The sequence below is a fragment of the Macrotis lagotis genome, chromosome 1 (assembly GCF_037893015.1).
Source record: "Macrotis lagotis isolate mMagLag1 chromosome 1, bilby.v1.9.chrom.fasta, whole genome shotgun sequence".
Lineage (NCBI taxonomy): Eukaryota > Metazoa > Chordata > Mammalia > Peramelemorphia > Peramelidae > Macrotis > Macrotis lagotis.
In genome coordinates, this window is record NC_133658.1 from 275,981,661 (window position 1) to 275,995,017 (window position 13,357).

Below are 13,357 nucleotides of genomic sequence, written 5' to 3' on the forward strand. Positions count from 1 at the left end.
CTACATCCCTCTGAAGTTTAGAGTTGGCAGTGCCAGGAAGGTGCCACCACATCTGGTACATACAGGAGACCAATCTGTGACTGTACAGGGATTCTGGACCTCTAGTGATCTCAGAAAAGATCAGTGACATGCAAGGTCCAGAGTTAAACTGATGATTTGATGCAAATGATAGCTGTGTCTAGAGAAGCTGAAGTGGACAAGTGTTTTGTGGGTCATGGAAATAAATTTCGCCACTTTATAAACTAAGTATTAGGGGAATGAGTAAAAGTTTTCCTCCATCAGTGGGCACTAGGAATGTATATTTCCTTGAGGAAAGGGAAGCTAGAAATTTGGGAGTTCTGACTTTGCCCAAAAGGAACAGGAGCAAGATGCAGGTTGCTTGGAAAGTTCTTTAGTACTGTGCCTTTCAATTTCTTATTTTGTGTATAAGATGCACTTTTAACTATAATTTGAATGCATTTTCCTCTTGCTTCATGAAGAATTGAGAAGGAAACAGCATTTTAGTGGGAAATGAGGCACAGACTTTCTTTGGAAGCTGTCCCAGGTCTTAAACTCCACCCAGAGGTGGAAACAAACAAGACAATTTGTGAGAAATTTATGACATATTGTGTGGTGATGATTCTTCTAAATCCTACTTTGAGAAAAATCTGGGACAAGGCTCTAAAACACAGGAATGCAGAAAGTCTCCTAAGCTTTGCTACCCACCTATTTGTTTCTGCATATAAGAGAATTCCCTGTCCTTCCTATAGTAGCAGCATTGATACCATAAGATTGAACTTTCAGTTATTTTGATTCCAACCTTTTTTTAGTAGATTTTTTAATTTTGCATTATCATAATGTGTGTGATGTTCTATTTCTCTTTATTTCACTGCAACCATTCTTATACATATGTATATGTGTGTGTGTGTGTGTGTGTGTGTGTGTGTGTGTACGTTTCCCTGAATTCCCACATTTCCCTGAATTCTGCTTATTCATTATTTATTTCTTATCTTCATTTTTTTTCACCACCCTATTGGTGGTCTTTTTGGCAGAGATAATGCAGTGGTTTGCCATTTTATTCTCCTGCTCATTTTACAGTTGAGGAAACTGAGTCAAATAAGGTTAAGTGATTTGCCCTGGACATACAGCTAGTAAGTGTCTGCAGTCAGATTTGAACTCAGCAAGATAAGTCTATTCATTTGCCACCTAGATGCCCTCACTATTCGTCACCACATAATAATATCCCACTATATATTTCTGAAATCTCTGATTATGGTGTCATATTTCCCCCTCCATTTTATTAATATGTTATAGGAAGAGGAATGGGGGACCAAAAGATTTGGTCATTGTATAGGATACAATTGAACTGTGGCTTCAAGTTCATGAAATCTCAGCAAGAATTTTAAAAAGGATAACCTGACATCCAGCATCTCTCTTCTCTCCACCCTCCTGGTGTTCATGGGTGGTTGATGGCAATTCGGAATTCCTGGCAAGGGTAATATCATAGTCTTGTGAATCTGAAGAAACCAGAGGAGGACTCACTGAAAGCCATACCTGAAGATAAAATATTGCTCAAAGCTTTCACCATGACTCTGAGGAATAGAACAGTATGATGTCACAAATCACTGAAGTCTCCCTTCCCCCTTGCCCCATCCGCCATAATGATTTTAAGGCTTCAAAGCTCATCTGGTAATCCATCAGCCCCCATCTATAGGGGACTGGAATGAGGTTACCACCCAACAGAGATTATATCCCCACTTTATGACTCTGATTTAGGGGAGGGTATGCCAAATAACCCTTCTCTGTAAATGGCCTCTGGAAGTAGCTATTCCCTTGGTGAAAAAGAAAATGTTAACTGAATTGGGCATTCAAATCTTGCAAGAAACAAGTTGATAATCCCTTGGTGTATTCTGTTTTCCTGAATCTGTTTATTTGTTCTGCATAAGTGCATATGTCTTCCTATGATTCTCTGAATTCTTTATCTTCATCATTTTTCATGGTATGTGATGTCATTACATTCATGATCATAATTTGTTTAGCTATTCTCCAATCAATGCTTACTAATTTTTTAAAGCCCAATTCATTGTTACATTCTCCATGAAGCTTTCCATAACCCCTTCCATGGTCATCTATTTTCCTTCAGTATTTATATCATACTCTGCATTTTTCTTTGTGTGAGGAAGTGGAGATTTGTTTCCCATCCCCCCCAGCTCAGTTGATACAGTCACAAGATATAATCCCAGATGACAAGGTACTAACAGCCTGTTTTCCTTTTGTAAAAAATTATTCTTTAATTGAAACAGAAGGGAGCATCATTAAATCTGTGGTAGTGGAAGCCACACTTTGGAATGCAATCCTCAGATGAGAGGGCTAGTTGGAAAGAGTATCTCATAGCACATTTTATCTCAGTACCACAATTTATGTCCAATGTATTTGTATAGCTTTGAGAGAGCAAATTCCATGAAGGTAGAGATTTTAACTTGTCTAAATTTTTTATCTCTCTTTCTCTTAGAATAGTGCTTTGGGACACATAATTTAAGAAATTTGGTATTAACCTGCAAAATTTTAACCAAGCACCAAATCTCCTATTTTACAGGCAATATTGGCTAGCATTTATATAGCATTTAAATGTTTTACAAAGCACTCAAAAATATACTCTCATCCTCAAAACTACCCTGGGAAGTAGTTGCTTTTATTATCTCCATTCTACAGATGAAGAAACTCAGACAAATCAAGATTAAGGGACTTGCCCAAGGTCACACAGTTAATAAGTGTATGAGATCAAATTTGAACTTAGGTTCAGTACTCTATCTAAAGCACCACCTAGTGGATCTAGACAGTATTGTGTGATAAATGAAATAAAATTTTAAATGTTGAACCTGGAATCAGCATCAAATTTGAATCCCAGCTCTATCATTTACTATTTATGTAAACCTGGATAAATCAGAACCTCTCTAGGTGTGTTTCCTGTAAAATAGAGGATTCTACTACATACACATACACACACACACACACACACACACACACATATATATATATAATTTCTTAGGTCCCTTCCATCTCTAAATCTATAATTCTATGACCTATAAAAATCATAGTACTGAAGAAAATTTTTCTTCAATTGCAGAAAAAACTTTCTTTTTTTACCAGTCCCTTGGTTCTTATTCCCAAAGTGTCATTTACAGTTTCACCAATTTCTAAATTTAGCACGACCACTAACTCATTTTTGCACCTCTAACTGAATTTTAGACTTTCTGATATTCAGTTTTTTGTTTTTAGAAATATGCTGTATGAAATCTTAAAATATTTAGCATCTGGACTGTACATACGGAGTTGTAGTAGTATGTCAGAATAAGAATTAAATATAGATACTTGAAGAACATAAATAGTGTGCTACAGTTTCTTCATAAAATAATTTTCCATGGAGCATACCCAGGACCTCTGACACCCTGCTGCAGCTGCAGGATCCACAGCTGTGTGTCCAGTCCACAGAAATAAGTGGTCTCTGCATCTGTGATATTTTGCTTTGACAGGAGCATAGATTTAGAGATGGAAAGGACATCAAAGGGTCTCTTGGGTATTGTATTTTTTAGTGGGGCTGTTCATAGCAAAGATGTAAATCTAATTTGTGCTTGTCACCCTCTCACCTCCCTTTTCTACCATCTGTTTTCCTAGCTAGATACAGGAACTCCTTCCCTTCTTCCTAACAACTCTCCATCCTTTTATAACCCTTTTTTGAAATGAAACTTCTGCTTCCAACATGTAATTTACAATTTACTGACTTCTTATTGTCAATAAGACATGATCAAATTCCATAGTGTGGTGGTTGCTTCTTTATCTCTAAAGGGATTAGACTATATTATTTCTAAAATCCCATCCAACTTTAAAATACATGAATTTAGAGAACATGGATTTGTATCACACAGAAAACACAGAATAGAAAACTAGGAACCTACAAAACCCTGAAACCCTCTAATCTGCACCATCATCCAAGAATCACAATCTCTATATGATTGGTCTGGTTGCAGATACAACTCCTGCTATCCTCCTCAAGCCTTCCTGCTTGGCACTCCTATGGGTAGGTCCTGCTCTCCAAACTTCATACTGCTATTCAGTTCCCTTTTTGGAACAACCTCACCTCTCACTTATATGCTCTTTTTTTCTTTTTCCTGGAGATTTGTTCTTTTTCTGGGCTTAATTCCCCACTCTCCCATCTATAGATTCTCTTCCTCAGTGCTCTCATCTACTGTCTTGGTTTCAGAAATTTTCAAATTGAAACACAGGGTAGCGAGATGATGCAGTAGATAGAGCTCTAGACCTAAAGTCAGGAGGATCCAAATTCAAATTTGGCCTCAGATACTAGTTGTGTGACCCTGGATAAGTCACTTAACTCTGCCTCAGTTTCCTCATCTATAAAATGAGCTGGAGAAAGAAATGGCAAACCACTCTGTTATCCTTGCCAAAAAACAAAATCCATGGAGTTTAAATCCTCATCCTGAGATAATTAGTTGTGTGACTGCAAGTTTCCCTTCCTTTGGGACTTGGTGTCTTTAGCTATAAAAGCAAGGTTGGACTAGAATCAGTGGTGTCAAACTCAATTTTTTTTTAAAAAGATCCCTGTGGATTTCATAATGACTGAGTGAAAATCACAAATTGACATTAACTGTGTTGTATTATGTTTTTATTTCTTTTGGCAAATATTTCCCAATTACATTTTCATCTAGTTGAGACCCTACAGGAGAGGTCTGCTGACCACATGTGGATTGCCTGCAGTCCTGAGGATTAGATGGTTTCTAAATTCACTTCCAGATTTGAATCTATGTTCTTTTTTCTAGCTCCCATCTCACCCCTGAGGATTTTAGTCTCATACTTTCAATTTTCTTCACTCAAACATCCCACTAATATCTCAATTCATTAATATGAAAAAAACTAAATGTAATATCTTCCCCTTGAAACCTGTCCCTCTCTTAACTTTTCTGTTTTTATTTATGGCACCTTCATTCTCTGAATCATCCAGGTACCATCTATGTCTTTATCCTCTTTTTCACTTATCACATCCAATTAGTTGTAAAGTCCTGTTGATTCTACTTTCACAATATTTTTCATATCACACTGTCACCACTTTAGTCCAGGCCCTCATTACTTCTGCCTAGACGATGTTAATAGCCTCCTAACAGAAAGCTCTGTTTTGGGGTTCCCCTTTCCATTCTAATTTTCATACAGATGTCAAGTTAAGCTTCCTATGTATCTTGCAGTCTTCTGATGATTTAACACTCCTTTAATCAAGAACTTTCCATAATTCCCTATTGACAATAGAATATAATACAAGTTCCTTAGCTTGATTTAAGACCCTCCACAATCTGGATCCATCCTATATTTCAAGACTAATTTTTCACAACTCTCTTTGTGTACCCCAAATTCCAGTCAAATTGACTGCTAGTTATTTCCCATCTTGTCCTGTACTTTTTTGGCACATTCTCCCATTCCTGGTATATCTTTCACATTATGACTGTCAAAGTCTTTGGAAGCAGCTGAACTTGGAGTCAGAAGTTTGAATCTTTATTTTTACAACTAATCAGAAGTGTAACAATGAACAAATGTGAAAATGAGCAAGTTGACTCACAGTCACTGACTGGAGAATTCCCTGAGTTTTACAATAAGATAAATTTGCTAGATTATCTCATCTATTTAAATTCCTTTGGTAGCAAAGGTCTCGCTCTAAATAAACAATTAAATTGCAACTAAGTATCAACACTGGAGAAGGTAAAAATAATAATAACAATAAATAAGATTTAGGTGTCCAAATGAGATTTATAAAAGCAGTGGTGTTGAACTCAAATAGAAATAGGTGGTCACTAAATCATCTATAAAGATCCCTAGGCTACAACTTGACTTAGTTTTTAAATATAACATTGTATTTTTATTCATTTTGCTAAACATGCCCTCATTACATTTTATTCTGGTTTCCAGAGCATTCAGGAGTATTGTGGGCTACATGCAGCCAGGAGTTTGAAAACTCTATTAAAAAATATTCTACAAAGCCATCCAAGGCTTCAAGAGGGCTGGAGGTAGGAGGAAACTGTTATGGTGCTACTAATCTGTATCCAGTTTGGTATGGTGATATGGTAACTCGAAAGATGACTTCCTAGCTTTCTTTTTTATATAAGAAAAAAATATCATCTCCGAAATGTTTTTAGGCTAAACTCCTTCCTTTTCAGTTATTTCCAGATGTCATCATCATTTATAGGGAGCAAAATGTTGTCACCTTAGTATTTGGATCTATGTTTTGGGATCTTTGAGAATTAAAACTGGCTGAAGAAAATAAAAATTATAGACTCCCCATCCCACCTCCATCTGTCTAAGCCAGATTAACAAGAAGAATGTGGAGGAGCTTGAGGTCTATGTTCTCAAACACTCTGGAACCACGTGGATGCAAGTAGATGCTTATTTGAGAAATTATAATTGGGAACATAGGGGAGAGTTGGTTTTGGGGGGGGGTGAAAGCAAAAGTAAGGGAAAAATAATTTCAATACACAGGTATACAAGTAGTAGCCAATTAATATAGTTATAATCTTCCTGAAAGAATTGCCTCTAAATAACCTGGCTATTGTGAGGAAAATGATCTTGTGTTATACTCTCAAGTAAAAAATCAAAGGCCCTCAGATGTAGATACTTTTTAGGTTTTAGCTATATCCTTGTAATTCTACATGCTAATGGTAACTATAATAGTAAGATTATGTAGTGGAGTGGAGACAATTTATAATACACCAAGTTCCTAACATAGGAGAGGTCAAAATAATTAACATTTATTATATTAATAAATAAAATAGGGGACAGCTAGGTGGCACAGTGGATAGAGCACCAGCCCTGGAGTCAGGAATATCTGAATTCAAATCTAGCCTCAGACACTTAATAATTAGTTAGTTGTGTGACCTTGAGCAAGTCAGTTAACCCCATAGCCTTAAATTAAAAAAAATAAAAATAATTATCAAAAAATATTATCTATTTAATTATTTAACTAAAGCTTAAGTTAATGATTTATTCATTGATTATTTAAATTACAACATTTAAAATAAATATTAATTAATAATAATTAATAAAAATATGTGTATCCAGTTATACATTCTTTAGGGAAAAAAGGTGAATTCATTTGTGTTTCTTAGAGGAATGATGGCATTTGAAGTTGGAAAATTCTAAGAAACAAGTGTGTGTGTGTGTGTGTGTGTGTGTGTGTGTGTGTGTGTGATATAAGAAAGGTAAAGGTGAGGAAAACAAGAATTTTCAGTGCCAGGCACTGTACTTTTCCAAAATATAATCTCATTTGATCTTTATAACAGCCATCTGAGAGAGTTGCTATTATACTTTCATTTTAAAGTTGAGGAAATTGGGCAGAGGTTAAATGGCTTGCCCAGGGTCACATAGTATAAAATGTTCTTCAAATGGAAGATTTACAGTCAATTAGCCAAATTTGAACTCAGATCAGATTCCTCATTCCATCCACTTCACCACCAGAGGCCAAAAAGGACACAGAAAACACAAATAAATACTGAAATTAATTGCAACAGCCATAGTTTAACTAGTCCTACATTACAAATAGTAGTATCTCTAAACATTGGTTTCCTTATTTGTACAAGTTCCATTAAATCCCACCTCCTCACATGTACCATATCCAATTTAGGAGATACTTTGGTTCATTATGCCCTAATTCAGAGATCCTCTGGGAAATCTCAGAATATAAATGGAATATAGTTGTATAGGTCTCTACAGATCAAAAATAAGTACTCAAGGTACTAATACATAGACTGAGTACACAAAAGCTTTTATTCCATCCTATAGAAAAATACAAAAAAAAACACATAAAGGATTCACCATAGCCCATAAACAAGTGATGTAATTTTTTCCACTAAATAATCTTAGTATTGTAGTAACCATTAGCATGTAGAATAACAAGGATATAACTAATAACTAAAAAAGTATCTCCAGCTAAGAGTCTTTGATTTTTACTTGAGAGTATAAACCAAGATTATTTTCCTTACAATAGCCATAATTTGGCGTATCCCATCTTTTCACTAGGACAAATACAATTTCCCAAACTCATAGCAGCAATTTTTATTTGGGTTACCCTTAGAAAGAAAATAAACTTGGAAAGAAAGCAAATCTCCAATATTTCGTTGAATCCATTGGTCACTTCTAAGAATTCACATAAGACCTCCAGTTGTGTGTCACTAAAATGAGAGTTCAGACTTCTCTGAAAAGATTGTTAGAAAGGCAACTATCTTCCTATAAGACTATACTGTTGAATAAGTCAGCCCAATGTCTATATCTTTTATCTCTCATCTTGCAGCTATAGTCCCTTGTTGTTCCTCCCAGGTCTGAGAATCACTTGGGTGATAGGCTTCTCTTTCCAAAAAATCCCTTTCCCTCTCCCTAAGCATGGATTCCAGAATCTCAGTACTCTGAAACTCCTCTCTCCTTGACAAAGGAAAATTGCACCATTTATCCAGAAATCTGATGTTAATTTCTGACTCTTGGACAGTTCCCCTATCCATAGCTGCTACATGTTGAAAAGTATATCACTACTACTCCTTCTTTAAGTCTGGATGCAATCATCAAAAGGCAAGAATTCACAGTCCAGGAATTCTCTGCAGGCTGCACAGACAAAAACACATGAAACTCTTATGTGCCTGTGACCCAAAGCAGAAAACAGGATTGCCTAGTGGGTATTTGTGGAAATACTTTAGTGCTTAAGTCCACTTTTATCTCTATTCTCCCTGACCTATCATCTGGAAAGGGAAAAAAGTAACTACACAATTGACCCTCTTTTGTGTAGATCCAGAATAAAGTTGTTGACCCACAATAAGTTGAGTCAATTAATTCATCTCCAATCATTGAAATCCATGACCCTCCAATTAATTCATCTCTAATCATTGAAACCCATGACCTCCATGAGGCACATATGCCCTCTAGGAAAACAATCAAAATGTCAATCAAAAAGTCACCTCCCTATAATTTCATTGAGATGATGGAGGCCCTCCTCTGATTATTGTCTAAATATATGCAAAAGAATATAACAAAGTCCTTTTCAGACTTTGGCTATATCTGCAAATTAAAGAACTGGAAAAGTGATTGAGGATATATATGATCTTTCCCCCTGGACTTGTCATTTTCTGTTCTTTTTTCTCTTCCACTAGACTACATGAAACAAAACTTAAGATTGTGGAAACTGGAGAACCCTGAACCCCATAGTTGTAATTCTTGGGCAAAGAATTGTTATTAGGCTTCAGGAATTGAAAATTTGGGAGATATATGGAAAGCTCATCATAAGTTAGGATGAGAACCTTGACATAGAGGCACAAAACCCAAATATACCTAAAGGTATATTAGCTAGCTGGGAGGTTCCTGATTCTTGTTCAAAATTAGAATTAAAAATCTCTGACTAAGGAAGTGAAAAGTCTTAGTAGTCAAGATTCTAAAGAAACAAAACAGGGAAGATTTTTTTGGCTAATCCTGGGCCAAGATCTGTCTGGGCTTGTTCTAAAATATTTGGGAAAAACCTATAGAGAAAGCATGATAATATTCATTCTTTCTTGAAAAAAGTAAATTAGGATTTCAACTAAGCCAGAAGCTGAAGACAATGAAGACTTTTAAATCTAAATAATTTAGCAGAGCAGTGTCTGGCAGAGACTATGTGTCCAACTGAGTAACAACTGATAGAAACGGAAACTAAAAAAAAAACTGGGAGTTGGCCCATCTGAAAGCAGAGACAGACACACAATGGTGTGATGACATCACTTAGAAAATATTAACCCTGCAGCATTAAAGGCAAGAGAGCCTAAGTGTTTCCTACCAGAGCTATCTAAGTGTGGGTGTATGTGAATAATGAGCATCATTTTATAGAGCATTTGTAGCTGTTCTCTGCATGGATCCAATGGACCACCTGAGAGCCTTGGGGCTCTTCTGGACATGTAACACACTGGTGAAAGCATTGGCATCTTGACGTGATGTGAGAGAACTTGAGTGTCTCCTTGGCCATGACCCCATGACAACAATAGGAAGAGAGTATGCTACATCTATGATAAAAAGAGACAGTTTCTATTTGAATGCAGTTCTCTAGGTAGCAAAATGTGACTTGGGAAGTCCAGGTTCCTTCTCTACTTCATGATTACAACACTCATAAGATTTGGAGCTGGAAAAGACCCCAGAGCTCATCTAATTCAACCTCTGATCCCCTCCATATGGTAGCTTCTGTCTCTTTTGTGTTTGGTCTTTCCTGATATTATGCAAATGAATCCCTGAGATGGATATATCCCAAGGACTAGGTAAACTTTAAAGATCTAGAAATATTCTAGACAGCATGAAGTAATGGTGGCTAAAGGCAGGAGAAGCTTCTGCCAAATGGAAGTCAGACACAAGAAAACTGGAGAAAATGGTGATTCTATTAGTGTGGGGCTTGGATAGTGCAGTGTCAATGTGAAAGGTAGTCCTGCAAAACTACTTTAATCCCTTCCCTTCAGCAGTATATAGTAAGCATTCTTAGATGTTATTGAATCTTCTTAGTCTTTTATACTTAGTATTCCTTTCTGATAGAAGTAAATTACCTATCCCATTCCCTATTACTACTATATATGGAGTGTTTTTGTTACTTTTCTCCTTTTGTATGATTTATCAGCCTTGGTCCAAACCGCATGGCTAGATAGGACAAGGAAAGGTGGGTACCCCAACTAGATGGTCTGTACCTGGATGTCTTGGCCTCGTGTTTCCTAGAAATATGCCTCTCTTTCCATGTGCTCTCCCTAAGTGTGCCTATTATTTCCAACAATGCTGTGTAGATTTGTGAAAACAGGTCCCAGGTTAATGGAGGAAATGTTTTATTTCTTTTTTTTTTGTAAGGCAATGGGGTTAGGTGACTTGCCCAAGGCCACACAGCTAGGTAATTGCTAAGTGTCTGAGGCCACATTTGAACTCAGGTCCTCCTGACCCCAGGACCAGTGCTCTATCCACTGCACCACCTAGCTGTCCTGAAATGTTTTATTTCTATATTTCATTTCTGGCATTTCATCAAACACCTTTACTTTCAATTAATTATGGCCTCTGGCTGACTAATAAGGTAAACAAATTGGTAGGAGTCCATGAGTTACAGTTTTAAAGGATGGAGACACACCTAGAACCTAGAGGTAGCAACCCCCTGGGGTAGTCAAGAGTCAGACTGTAAAATATTGGAGTCCCAAGAACAAAGATAGACTATAGAGGTTTCCAAAAGAAGATGTCTAAGAAAGCAATACATTCTAGCTAGTACTGAGCTAAATGTTAGGTAGGGAGAAATTTAGATTCCAAGATTCTAGTTAATGAATATTTGTTATGGGGCAGCTAGGTGGCTCAGTGAATAGAGCACTAGTCTTAGGGTCAGGAGAACTTGAGTTCAAATGTGACCTGAAATACTAGACACTTTATTTGCCATGTGACCTTGGACAAGTCATTTAAGTCCAATGCCTCACCATATATATATATATATATATATATATATATACATATATATTTGGGATATCTATTACTCTTCATTCAACAAATATATATATATATATATATATATATATTTGTTGAATGAAGAGTAATAGATATCCCAAATATGATAAAACGATGTTCAATAGGAATAAATTTAAAAGTTCAACAATTAGGTTAGGGGAAAACTAAAACTGTACAAGTACAGAATGGGAAAATATAACTGGAATAGTTTGTATTTTTAGAAGAATTTTAGTGGGCTGCAAACTCAGTATGTGTCAACAGTTTAACATGGCAGCCAAAATAGCCAAAAGACAATCTTAAGCTTCATTTAGGGATATGTTCTTACTTCTCTCTACTCCATTGTGGTCAAAAACAACAATAGGCTTGAAGTTGGAAGCCTTTGAGATCATCTATTCTGAACTTCATGTTTTATTATTATCATTAATAAATAATTGACATTTTTAAGGATGCCCAAAAAATGGAAGCATCCTCTAACTTTAAACATAAGTAATTAAGTTCCACCTTTCTCAAGAAGCCTTTCACATTCCTCCTTAATCTTAGTGCCTTCCCTCTGAGATTTCCCTCAATTTATTCAGCAAAAATACTTATTTTATATATACACACATATATATATATATGCACAATACACACAAACAAGATCTGTATGTAAGTATTGTTAACCTTTAAAATTATAAGAACCTTAAAATATAAGATTAATATCACATATCAAAAAAATGTGGATATGGGGCAGTTAGGCAGTGCAGTGGATAGAACACTGGCCCTGGGGTGAGGAGGACCTGAATTGGAATGTGACCTTAGACATTTAATAATTACCTAGATGTATGACCTTGGGCAAGTCAATTAACCCCACTGCCTTGCCAAAAAAAAATATGGGTTAGAGAAATTATTGTGGAGTTGACTACTACCTTTAATTAAAAAACCATTATCTTATTATATAATTTTGCTCTTATACTTTATTTTTCTTCCTTAAAGATATGATTTCTCTCTCATCACCTTCAATTTGGATCAATGTATACCATGGAAGCAATGTAAAGACCAAACAGAATACCTTCTGTGGGAGGTGGGGGGGAAGGAAGTGAGATTAGGGGGGAAACTGTAAAACTCTAAATAAAATCTTTCTTTTACAAAAAAAAATATGGATTAGACTTGGTTTTATTCTCTGAGATTTACCATTAACCTATTATTAGAGGAGGCTATTCTATTCCAATGGCTCTGTCTCTGGGGTAAGTTGCCTTCTTTATCATAAGTCCACCAGAGAAGCTGCTTCAATATTTTTCCCACAGTTGCTATTACTAGCTGTATTTTCCCTCCATTCTATTCCTCCCCACTCTCATTTATTCCATTCTCTCTCTGTCTCTCTCTCTCTCTGTCTCTCTCTCTTCTTTCATCCTGGCCCTGTTCAGAAGTGTGTTGTATCTGAGTAGCCTCTCCCACAATCTTCCCTCTCTTCTATCACCTATTCCCCCTTCCCTCCCCCCATCCCCCCCTTATCCCATCCCTTTCCTCTCATTTTTCTCTAGGGTAAGAGATTTCCTCACCCTATTAAGTGTGTATGTTATTTCCTCCCTGAGCCATTTCTGATGAGAAGGAAGGCTCACTCACTCCCCCTTGCCTTCCCCCTTTAGTGGAGGCTCTTCTAGCATTACCACACCAAGCAGAGGGAGATCAGAAAATGTATACAGCCACAAGGGGAGGGGAACATACATAACAAGAGCAGACAAAAAACCTTAAGCTTTCCTGGACACCATTCTATTATTTTAGAACCATGCTTTTACAATGCTGTTTTGTCCGGTAACATTTTTTTTTTGTGAGTTTAAGTACCAGGAGGTCTTCCTTTCAAAGTCTAAGGAGGACA